General features: G+C 46.1%; 1 protein-coding gene across 1 annotated transcript in view; it reads left to right on the forward strand.

The window, feature by feature from the left end:
* Positions 1 to 12,500, forward strand: part of LOC132838870 (low-density lipoprotein receptor-related protein 1B-like) — a 209,091-nt gene that overhangs the window by 23,135 nt on the left and 173,456 nt on the right. The gene's annotated exons all lie outside the window — the stretch shown is intronic.

Here is a 12,500-nt window from a genome sequence, read left to right on the forward strand (position 1 = left end):
GAGTGTCATGGAGAACACTACAGTGTGTGTAATGAAGTGTCAATGAGAACACTACAGTGTGTGTGTAGCTGTGTGTGGTGAAGTGTCATGGAGAACACTACAGTGTGTGTAGCTGTATGTAGTGAAGTGTCATGGAGAACACTACAGTGTGTGTGTAGCTGTGTGTGGTGAAGTGTCATGGAGAACACTACAGTGTGTGTAGCTGTGTGTAGTGAAGTGTCATGGAGAACACTACAGTGTGTGTAGTGAAGTGTCATGGAGAACACTACAGTGTGTGTAGCTGTGTGTAGTGAAGTGTCATGGAGAACACTACAGTGTGTGTAGTGAAGTGTCATGGAGAACACTACAGTGTGTGTAGTGAAGTGTCATGGAGAACACTACAGTGTGTGTAGTGAAGTGTCATGGAGAACACTACAGTGTGTGTGGTGAAGTGTCATGGAGAACACTACAGTGTGTGTAGCTGTGTGTAGTGAAGTGTCATGGAGAACACTACAGTATGTGTGTAGCTGTGTGTAGTGAAGTGTCATGGAGAACACTACAGTATGTGTGTAGCTGTGTGTAGTGAAGTGTCATGGAGAACACTACAGTGTGTGTGTAGCTGTGTGTAGTGAAGTGTCATGGAGAACACTACAGTGTGTGTAGTTGTGTGCAGTGAAGTGTCATGGAGAACACTACAGTGTGTGTAGCTGTGTGTGGTGAAGTGTCATGGAGAACACTACAGTGTGTGTAGTTGTGTGCAGTGAAGTGTCATGGAGAACACTACAGTGTGTGTAGCTGTGTGTAGTGAAGTGTCATGGAGAACACTACAGTGTGTGTAGTTGTGTGCAGTGAAGTGTCATGGAGAACACTACAGTGTGTGTAGCTGTGTGTAGTGAAGTGTCATGGAGAACACTACAGTGTGTGTAGTGACGTGTCATGGAGAACACTACAGTGTGTGTAGCTGTGTGTAGTGAAGTGTCATGGAGAACACTACAGTGTGTGTGGTGAAGTGTCATGGAGAACACTACAGTGTGTGTAGCTGTGTGTAGTGAAGTGTCATGGAGAACACTACAGTGTGTGTGTAGCTGTGTGTAGTGAAGTGTCATGGAGAACACTACAGTGTGTGTAGTTGTGTGCAGTGAAGTGTCATGGAGAACACTACAGTGTGTGTAGCTGTGTGTGGTGAAGTGTCATGGAGAACACTACAGTGTGTGTAGTTGTGTGCAGTGAAGTGTCATGGAGAACACTACAGTGTGTGTAGCTGTGTGTAGTGAAGTGTCATGGAGAACACTACAGTGTGTGTAGTTGTGTGCAGTGAAGTGTCATGGAGAACACTACAGTGTGTGTAGTTGTGTGCAGTGAAGTGTCATGGAGAACACTACAGTGTGTGTAGCTGTGTGTAGTGAAGTGTCATGGAGAACACTACAGTGTGTGTAGTTGTGTGCAGTGAAGTGTCATGGAGAACACTACAGTGTGTGTAGCTGTGTGTAGTGAAGTGTCATGGAGAACACTACAGTGTGTGTAGTGACGTGTCATGGAGAACACTACAGTGTGTGTAGCTGTGTGTAGTGAAGTGTCATGGAGAACACTACAGTGTGTGTGGTGAAGTGTCATGGAGAACACTACAGTGTGTGTAGCTGTGTGTAGTGAAGTGTCATGGAGAACACTACAGTGTGTGTAGTGACGTGTCATGGAGAACACTACAGTGTGTGTAGCTGTGTGTAGTGAAGTGTCATGGAGAACACTACAGTGTGTGTAGTGACGTGTCATGGAGAACACTACAGTGTGTGTAGCTGTGTGTAGTGAAGTGTCATGGAGAACACTACAGTGTGTGTAGCTGTGTGTAGTGAAGTGTCATGGAGAACACTACAGTGTGTGTAGTGAAGTGTCATGGAGAACACTACAGTGTGTGTGTAGCTGTGTGTAGTGACGTGTCATGGAGAACACTACAGTGTGTGTAATGAAGTGTCAATGAGAACACTACAGTGTGTGTGTAGCTGTGTGTGGTGAAGTGTCTTGGAGAACACTACAGTGTGTGTAGCTGTATGTAGTGAAGTGTCATGGAGAACACTACAGTGTGTGTGTAGCTGTGTGTGGTGAAGTGTCATGGAGAACACTACAGTGTGTGTAGCTGTGTGTAGTGAAGTGTCATGGAGAACACTACAGTGTGTGTAGTGAAGTGTCATGGAGAACACTACAGTGTGTGTAGTGAAGTGTCATGGAGAACACTACAGTGTGTGTAGTGAAGTGTCATGGAGAACACTACAGTGTGTGTAGTGAAGTGTCATGGAGAACACTACAGTGTGTGTAGTGAAGTGTCATGGAGAACACTACAGTGTGTGTAGTGAAGTGTCATGGAGAACACTACAGTGTGTGTAGTGAAGTGTCATGGAGAACACTACAGTGTGTGTAGTGAAGTGTCATGGAGAACACTACAGTGTGTGTAGTGAAGTGTCATGGAGAACACTACAGTGTGTGTAGTGAAGTGTCATGGAGAACACTACAGTGTGTGTAGTGAAGTGTCATGGAGAACACTACAGTGTGTGTAGCTGTGTGTAGTGAAGTGTCATGGAGAACACTACAGTGTGTGTTGAGTCTCATGTTACACATAAAGCTGATTAACATTATTGTTCTTATGAGTGTGTAACAGAATGTTAACCTCCTCCTCAGTGGGATTTTACACCCAACCGACAAACAAAGCACAAAAAACACAAAACAGATGGTTGAACTCACTCAAGCTAATACAAGCCCAGCCTTCCTGACACTACAGAGGAGCTGTAATGGAGACTTGTGTAGAACAATCAGAGCAAAACCTACAGTAACACACACACTGTACAGCAGCACAAGAGTTCCTCTACACCTCAACTCCACCCTATACACCGTGAGGGGATGCTGAGCATGTGGCAGTGGGGTTAGTGTAGAGTGGTGGGGTTAGTGTAGGGTGGTGGGGTTAGTGTAGGGTGGTGGGGTTAGTGTAGAGTGGTGGGGTTAGTGTAGGGTGGTGGGGTTAGTGTAGGGTGGTGGAGTTAGTGTAGAGTGGTGGGGTTAGTGTAGAGTGGTGGGGTTAGTGTAGGGTGGTGGTGTTAGTGTAGGGTGGTGGTGTTAGTGTAGAGTGGTGGGGTTAGTGTAGAGTGGTGGGGTTAGTGTAGGGTGGTGGAGTTAGTGTAGAGTGGTGGGGTTAGTGTAGGGTGGTGGGGTTAGTGTAGAGTGGTGGGGTTAGTGTAGGGTGGTGGAGTTAGTGTAGAGTGGTGGGGTTAGTGTAGAGTGGTGGGGTTAGTGTAGGGTGGTGGGGTTAGTGTAGAGTGGTGGGGTTAGTGTAGAGTGGTGGGGTTAGTGTAGGGTGGTGGAGTTAGTGTAGAGTGGTGGGGTTAGTGTAGAGTGGTGGGGTTAGTGTAGAGTGGTGGGGTTAGTGTAGGGTGGTGGAGTTAGTGTAGAGTGGTGGGGTTAGTGTAGGGTGGTGGGGTTAGTGTAGGGTGGTGGGGTTAGTGTAGGGTGGTGGGGTTAGTGTAGAGTGGTGGGGTTAGTGTAGAGTGGTGGGGTTAGTGTAGGGTGGTGGAGTTAGTGTAGAGTGGTGGGGTTAGTGTAGAGTGGTGGGGTTAGTGTAGAGTGGTGGGGTTAGTGTAGAGTGGTGGGGTTAGTGTAGAGTGGTGGGGTTAGTGTAGAGTGGTGGGGTTAGTGTAGAGCGGTGGGGTTAGTGTAGAGTGGTGGGGTTAGTGTAGAGTGGTGGGGTTAGTGTAGAGTGGTGGGGTTAGTGTAGAGTGGTGGGGTTAGTGTAGGGTGGTGGAGTTAGTGTAGAGTGGTGGGGTTAGTGTAGAGTGGTGGGGTTAGTGTAGGGTGGTGGTGTTAGTGTAGGGTGGTGGTGTTAGTGTAGAGTGGTGGGGTTAGTGTAGAGTGGTGGGGTTAGTGTAGGGTGGTGGAGTTAGTGTAGAGTGGTGGGGTTAGTGTAGGGTGGTGGGGTTAGTGTAGGGTGGTGGGGTTAGTGTAGGGTGGTGGGGTTAGTGTAGAGTGGTGGGGTTAGTGTAGAGTGGTGGGGTTAGTGTAGGGTGGTGGAGTTAGTGTAGGGTTGTGGGGTTAGTGTAGGGTGGTGGGGTTAGTGTAGGGTGGTGGGGTTAGTGTAGGGTGGTGGTGTTAGTGTAGGGTGGTGGTGTTAGTGTAGAGTGGTGGGGTTAGTGTAGAGTGGTGGGGTTAGTGTAGGGTGGTGGAGTTAGTGTAGAGTGGTGGGGTTAGTGTAGGGTGGTGGGGTTAGTGTAGAGCGGTGGGGTGTGTAGAGTGGTGGGGTTAGTGTAGGGTGGTGGGGTTAGTGTAGAGTGGTGGGGTTAGTGTAGGGTGGTGGGGTTAGTGTAGAGTGGTGGGGTTAGTGTAGGGTGGTGGGGTTAGTGTAGGGTGGTGGGGTTAGTGTAGGGTGGTGGGGTTAGTGTAGGGTTGTGGGGTTAGTGTAGGGTGGTGGGGTTAGTGTAGGGTGGTGGGGTTAGTGTAGGGTGGTGGGGTTAGTGTAGGGTGGTGGGGTTAGTGTAGAGTGGTGGGGTTAGTGTAGGGTGGTGGGGTTAGTGTAGGGTGGTGGGGTTAAAACCATGAAAACACAGAAAGAGCTCAGAATCCTGCACCAGATAATGAAGGAGTCTCGTTCAGTTTCACTCTCAACATGTAAGTAAAAATAAAACATGTCTCTAAGGAGGCTGCGTTTCTGCTGAGGATGAATCAACCTCACCTGCTGTGACGCCTCACACCAGCTCAGGTTCTTCTGTTAGTTCTGCTCAAGCTGGAGAACCTTCAGCAGCCTGATGGAGCTCCACATTACACTGATGGATACTGCTAGAGTTTATGTCCAGACTGCAGTGTGTCAGAGTGTAGTTCAGTGTGTGTTTCAGTGTGTAGTTCAGTGTGTATTTCAGTGTGTAGTTCAGTGTGTGTTTCAGTGTGTAGTTCAGTGTGTGTTTCAGTGTGTAGTTCAGTGTGTGTTTCAGTGTGTAGTTCAGTGTGTGTTTCAGTGTGTAGTTCAGTGTGTGTTTCAGTGTGTAGTTCAGTGTGTGTTTCAGTGTGTAGTTCAGTGTGTAGCTCAGAACTACACACTGAAACACACTCTGAACTACACACTGAAACACACACTGAACTACACACAAACACACTGAACTGCACACTGAACTACACACTGAAACACACACAAACACACACTGAACTACACACTGAAACACACTCTGAAACACACTGAACTACACACTGAAACACACACTGAACTACACACAAACACACTGAAACACACACTGAACTACACACTGAAACACACTCTGAACTACACACTGAAACACACACTGAACTACACACAAACACTGAACTACACACTGAAACACACACTGAAACACACATTGAAACACACTCTGAAACACACACTAAACTACACACTGAACTACACACTGAACTACACACTGAAACACACACTGAACTACACACTGAACTACACACTGAAACACACACTGAACTACACACAAACACACTGAACTGCACTCTGAACTACACACTGAACTACACACAAACACACACTAAACTACACATTGAACTACACACTGAACTACACACTGAACTACACACTGAACTACACACTGAAACACACACTGAACTACACACTGAACTACACACTGAACTACACACTGAACTACACACTGAACTACACACTGAACTACACACTGAACTACACACTGAAACACACACTGAAACACACACTAAACTACACATTGAACTACACACTGAACTACACACTGAACTACACACTGAACTACACACTGAAAAAACACTGTGCAATTGTGTATAAGTCCGTCTGACGTAGTGAGTGTTGTGGTAGTCTTGAAAAGTCCAGAAAGGGTCCAGGCTCTAGGTGTTCTGGCCTGCAGGGTGGCCTGTATGGGCCGAGGGAAGAATGAGTTCACCTTCAGAGGTTCAGAAGAGGCTCTCTTACCTCAAAAGAGTCCATTGTTTGAATGTCTGAGGTCTTTCACTATCTTCCTGGCCTTGGTTCAGCACCTTGTGCTGTCAGTAGACTCCAGGTCAGGGAGCTCAGTGCAGTACACTCAGATGATACAAGACTCTCTTGTCCACCCTCAGGAGTCTTGGGATTGGTTCGCTTCCTACCTGGAAGGACGCTCATATCAGGTAACATGGAGGGGAGTAACGTCTGCTCCACACAGACTCTCCACTGGTGTCCCACAGGGCTCAGTACTTGGTCCTCTTCTTTTCTCCCTGTATACTCACTCTCTTGGTGAAGTTATTTCCTCACATGGGTTCTCTTACCACTGCTATGGTGATGATACACAACTTATCTTCTCTTTCCCACCCTCAGATACCACAGCTTCTGATCAGATCTCAGCATGTCTGGCAGAAATATCATCATGGATGACTGCACATCAGTTAAAGCTCAATCCTAACAAAACTGACCTGCTGATCATCAGGTGATTCATCCCCAGGTCATGACCTTGCTATATCCTTGCACAATGATCTGATCTCCCCTTCAGCAACAGCTCACAACCTTGGGGTAACCATGGACAATCAACTGTCCTTTTCCTCTCATGTTGCATTTCTTCTTCTCATGTTCCTTTAATGTGACTCGCTCATGTCGCTTTCTTCTCTACAACATTACAAGGATTCGGCTATATTATTGTCCACACAGGCTGCTCAGGTACTCAGGCTCTTCCACTGGTCCCACCATCTCTCAGGGTAAGGGGTAAGTTTACTACAAGACTCTTTTCTGTTCTGCACCGAGGTGGTGGGATGAACTTCCCCTAAAGGTCTGAATAGCTGAGTTCCTGGCTATTTTCATGCAACGTTTGAAGACCTACTTATTCATGAATCACTTCAACAACCACCTTTGAACCCTTTAGGCTCATGGTATCTTAAGTCTGTAGCCTAGTGAACCAGAGTTCATGCATTCAATGATAGAGTCTTAAGCACTTGTGTGTGTCGCTCTGGATAGGGGCATCTGCCAAATGCTGTAAATGTTAATGTAAAATAATACCACAAGCCTCTGGAGAACCCTCTGGAGAACTTGCCTGTCCTGCATGGTGCTGTTCCCGAACCAGGTTGTGATGCTTCCCATAAGGATGCTCTCAATTGTGCAGGTGTAGAAAGTCTTTAGCACCTGAGAGGACAGATTAAATTCCTTTAATCATCTGAGATGGTAGAGATGCTTCCAGGTCTTCTTCACCAGCATGTAGGTCTGACAGGACCATGATGTAAACATCTAGATACTGTCCACTCTTTCCACTTGGCTAATGTTGATCACGTGTGGTCGGTAGTTCCTCTGTCGCTCTGTGCTGTGGTTCACTCTCAATTCCTTTGTCGTACTGACCTTCAGGAGGAGATTGTTCTCCTGGAACTAAGTCTCCAGGTTTAATATCCTCTAGGTAGGTAGAACATTGTTGAATATCAGGCCCACCACAGCTGTGTGGTCAGCAAACTTGATCATGGTGGTGGAGTTGGAAGAGGCCACACAGTCGTATGTGTACAGTGACTGCAGAAGACAATTTACTGTGATTTCAGCAGGACTTTGTGGTGAAGCTGAACTTTAATCAGGATTAGAATTGAGTGTAAGTGGGACAACCCACTGTGTTACGTCTCACACAGACAGGGCTGTAGTCTGTAGTTACCTGCTCTAGGCTGCTGCTATAAACCATATGCTATTGCTACTGCTCAAGACATTTATCTTCAAGCTTCTCTACTGTCCTGAGTGATGAACATATAAATCACCATTGAATGGAAATCTCACTTATATTTAATATACTGTGTTCTATCTGTGGGGGTCACGGTGTCTTAGTGGTTAGCACGTTCGCCTCACACCTCCAGGGTTGGGGGTTCGATTCCCACCTCCACCTTGTGTGTGTGGAGTTTGCATGTTCTCCCTGTGCCTCGGGGGTTTCCTCCGGGTACTCCGGTTTCCTCCCCCGGTCCAAAGACATGCATGGTAGGTTGATTGGCATCTCTGGAAAATTGTCCGTAGTGTGTGAGTGTGTGAGTGAATGAGAGTGTGTGTGTGTGTGTGTGTGTGTGTGTGTGTGTGCCCTGTGATGGGTTGGCACTCCGTCCAGGGTGTATCCTGCCTTGATGCCCGATGACGCCTGAGATAGGCACAGGCTCCCCGTGACCCGAGGTAGTTCGGATAAGTGGTAGAAGATGAATGAATGAATGTTGTATCTGCTGTTAGAGAAGCACTACAGAGAAACAGAAAGTCCACCGCTTTGCATTTCCAACACTAGTGAGCCTAAAGTTTTATAACGTGTATCTAACTATTCAGTGCTGTCTGCGGGGATTATGAACGTTTTCTTGGTCTAAAGACACACAGCAAACAGACAACAAACACCATCCAACGTTGACTGATGATCTCCTCGTATCTTCTGCGTTTAAACACGTAAGGACAACATGCTGTTATATCACAGGACCCAAGTCACATCCTGCTGAAATAGCCGTACCGCTAGCATCATCATCCATGGTGCAGAACCGCCGCCTTTTCCTTCTGGGTTTTTTAGCCTTTCAGGAGCGAGGAGCGGTATTGTGGCTGCGTCGGGCGGTGGTGCATCCTCCACCTTCACAATGCATAAAATACTGGTGACCCCTAACGGGAAAAGCCGAAAGAAGAAGAAGAAGATGGACATAAGATGTTATTTATTTAGGTCACTTTTTGAAAAAATCAACAACAGAAGAACATCAGAAAGAATTTAAAATAAAGAAAACAAGCCAATAATCATTCAGTCGTTTAAAGCGAATCAGTAACGTAAAGGAAGAAATGAAAAAATCACCACAGAATTCAATTAAGTCAACATTTTTCTTTCTTCCTGAGTGCTGAGGGTCTGTCACACAATTCATCAAGTGAAGTGCACGTCTGTTCTCTATCACACCTCCCACTGAGCTTTAATAGCTGTGACTGCACACATCATCAGCTGCCTGCATCACCGGCATGAAAGATTTCTGTTTTTTACAAAATGCATTTTTTGTCCTGCGAAGACGGTCACGTGGTCTCCAAAAAGCTGCTTGGGTCCTGAGTTACATCTCTGAGTGATGTTTTCATCACCGATATCTATTCTGGTGGAATGGCAGATGTTTAGATAAGTTTATGTTTATGTCACAGTGGTTTCAGATGGAGGTTCTAGATCAACATGGAGTCAAAAAAAGTAACGGTAAAGCAAATCTCCAGAACAGATAACATTACTGCAGCTCTACAGATCTGTAGCTCCGCCCTTTAGGTCAGCTTCGCAGCTCATAACTGTGCGTTGAGTCGAGTCACTTTCTCACTCGGAGGCAGATTCAGTCGGGGAAACACCTCAGTCACATAATCTCTATGCCGAGTGTGAGTGCTTTGTTCTCGCCTGTACCGTATGAAGACGATCTAAAACACTGCACACTTCCTGAACAACATGTTTTGTCTGTCAGGTCATTACAGCTCCACCCTCACATGGATGTGTGTGAGCGCTCCGTTGCATAATGACCAGAGAAAAATGAAGTTTTTTTTATTCAGTTTTAATGTCAAGGTATAAATGTAGGTCTGTAAGGGTTCAAATCATACACTAATATATTACACTAGAGGGCTGCTGGGGGCTGGAAGCCTTTGTGGAAGTGTGAAATTGCCCCGTCCATGGTGACGATGCCGCACTGTCCAGCTGGCAGAACGATTAGACTTGTGATGCAGGGAGGAAACTTGAGCACGTCGCTTAATTAGACGCTTAATTGTCAGCAGACCGACCGGGTTATTTTTACACAACAATATGTGTGTTAAGCGTGAGAGACGGCTCATAATTGGGAGTTGCTAGGCAGCCGATTTGCATTAGACTCTCTGCAACACTGTCACACAGCACCGAGAGACCAGAAAGTAAACGCCGTCAGCGTGAAGAAACAAACCGCCAATAAACATCACACATTTCTCATCGATCTGAAATCACAGGCTTTAGTGATGGTGCTGCTGGAGTTCATCCGGAAGGAGACGGCTCGTAACTACACCCTTAACTCCAGCTTTATTACAAACTTCCTTTTTTACTGAAGAGGAATGTAATAAAGACAAACACACAGATTGGTAAAGGAATAAATTCTCTGTAGCATCTGGGCTTGTTAGTAAACTCCATTTTACTTTAAATGTCACTGTTTTCTGAAGCGTTCACATGTGATGCTGTGACACTTTTCCAATTAAACCCTCGCAAATACTAAACTGTTTTAATTGGTAATGTTTGATAAACTTTATTAAAATGTGGCACAATCTGGTCAATTAATAATATCTGAGACACTTCTTTCTTGTCTGGCTTTTACTTGTCATGTGAACTGGCTGTAAATGACGGCACTAACAGGCAGGAATATTAAACCGTGCAGTTTGAGGATTCGGAGAAGGAGAAATGTTTTGTGATGTGACTTTTTGAAACACTTCTGTTCCTGTGATTCAGCTCATCGATCCGTCTGTCCGTGTGTTTTTCCTGGAATATCTCCTCATACAGTGAGCAGAAACAAAGCTCTAAACAGAACCGGAGCTGATTCAGCTGAACCGCTGGGACATTGTGTTTTAGTGAAGAAGCTAAATTCAGGTATATCTGAGCTGTAGGGTGAAGTTAAGAGTGCGCAGAGACAGAAAGGGCTGAGATCATGTGATCTTCTAAACACATTACTGTTTTCTGGGGAATCTCAGTGCTTAGCAGAGGTGGGAGTAAGTCACACATGTGCGAGTCACAAGTCACGAATGTCAAGTCAAAGTCAAGTCCAGTCTTTTTTAATATTTGCAAGCAAGTCTCAAGTCTGTGGGGGTCACGGTGTGTTAGTGGTTAGCACGTTCGCCTCACACCTCCAGGGTTGGGGGTTCGATTCCCACCTCCACCTTGTGTGTGTGGAGTTTGCATGTTCTCCCTGTGCCTCGGGGGTTTCCTCCGGGTACTCCGGTTTCCTCCCCCGGTCCAAAGACATGCATGGTAGGTTGATTGGCATCTCTGGAAAATTGTCCGTAGTGTGTGATTGTGTGAGTGAATGAGAGTGTGTGTGTGTGTGTGTGTGTGCCCTGTGATGGGTTGGCACTCCGTCCAGGGTGTATCCTGCCTCGATACCCGATGACGCCTGAGATAGGCACAGGCTCCACGTGACCCGAGGTAGTTCGGATAAGCGGTAGAAGATGAGTGAGTGAGTCTCAAGTCTAAAATTTGTGCCTTGTCTGACTCGAGTCAAGTAGAGTCCCCCATCTCTGAGTCATTTAACTCAAGTCCGAGTCAAGTCACAATTCATGAATGTCAAGTCAAAGTCAAGTCGAGTCTTTTTTAATATTTGTCAAGCAAATCTCAAATCTGACTCGAGTCAAGCCATATGACTCGAGTCCCCCATCTCTGGTGCTTAGTGAAGCGAAATGCATGGAGAGCTAACAGGAAGTGGTGTTCCCTTTCACGAGTACGTACTGTACACACGTGTGCAGCGGCAGGTCCAGAGAGAGAACCCAGAATGCAGAGGAGATGTTCTGATATTTTTACACACCTTCCGTTTGAGGAAAGTGGGACGGACCTTCTGCTCACTCCACACTCCTCTCGAGACCTTTAGTAAATAAGACAGGAGAGAAAGAAACCACAGGGGATCTGAGGGAGAAAGAGGAAACGAGGGACTTATTAAAGCACAGAACATCTCCCTCTGATACCTCATTAAGATCTGAATCGATGCACGAGTGCTGCTGCTTGACTTTTCTCCCCTGTGGTTCTACACGAAGGCCATGGAGAAACTTCTCGTTCTCTTCTTATTCTCCTGCACAGAACTAGTCTGAGTGCCAAGAGCTACTTTTCTTTCTTCTCTTACCTCCTCGTCTGTGCTGGTCTGGTCACGGGAGCTCAGAGTCCAGCGGCTGTTCTTCAGTTTGTTCTGTAAAGCTGCACATCTCACACATCAGACTGCTGCACAATTCTATAGAGATAACATCAAAGCTGCCGTGTAGTCACAGTTTGTCCTCCATCTTCAGACGCTACTGAGCTCGACTACAGCGTGTGTTTTACTTACTGAACTGAATGATGACCCACTAATGGATCAGACATGAGATTTTGACTGGTGTGGTTCAGTTCTGCTTCTGCCCCCAGGGTCCAGAGGAGCATGTGTAGATGTTCTCCACCTGTTTCTCCACCTTCCAGTAGGTGTGCATTGTACCTGTAATAAACATGTAACACCACCCTGATTAGAGTTTCCTGAAGACGAGGGAGTGAATGTGCTCAGGTGTAGCTTCCACACTAACTCCTCTCTAACACAGGTTCAGTTCTAACCCCTGACCCAACACTTCTGTACACTTTTCTGGATAAAAACATGTGGTAAAAGCTAGAAATCTAAACACCAGGAGTCTATAAACAGGATTCATTTGGAAAGATTTGTGTTTGGGTCACTAAGTGTTGGGTTTGTGTTACCTCACACCCTCGTTTCAGCTAATCAGCTAATCGTTATTAACTCTCTGAACACTTAACACTGTGTTAGCATGTGATTACACACTCCTGGATTTTAGTCATTCCCAAATTAAATTCATCAATAAAACAATAACTAAAAAGAAT

Source organism: Tachysurus vachellii, chromosome 23 (genome assembly GCF_030014155.1).
Source record: "Tachysurus vachellii isolate PV-2020 chromosome 23, HZAU_Pvac_v1, whole genome shotgun sequence".
In the NCBI taxonomy this organism is placed as follows: Eukaryota; Metazoa; Chordata; class Actinopteri; order Siluriformes; family Bagridae; genus Tachysurus; species Tachysurus vachellii.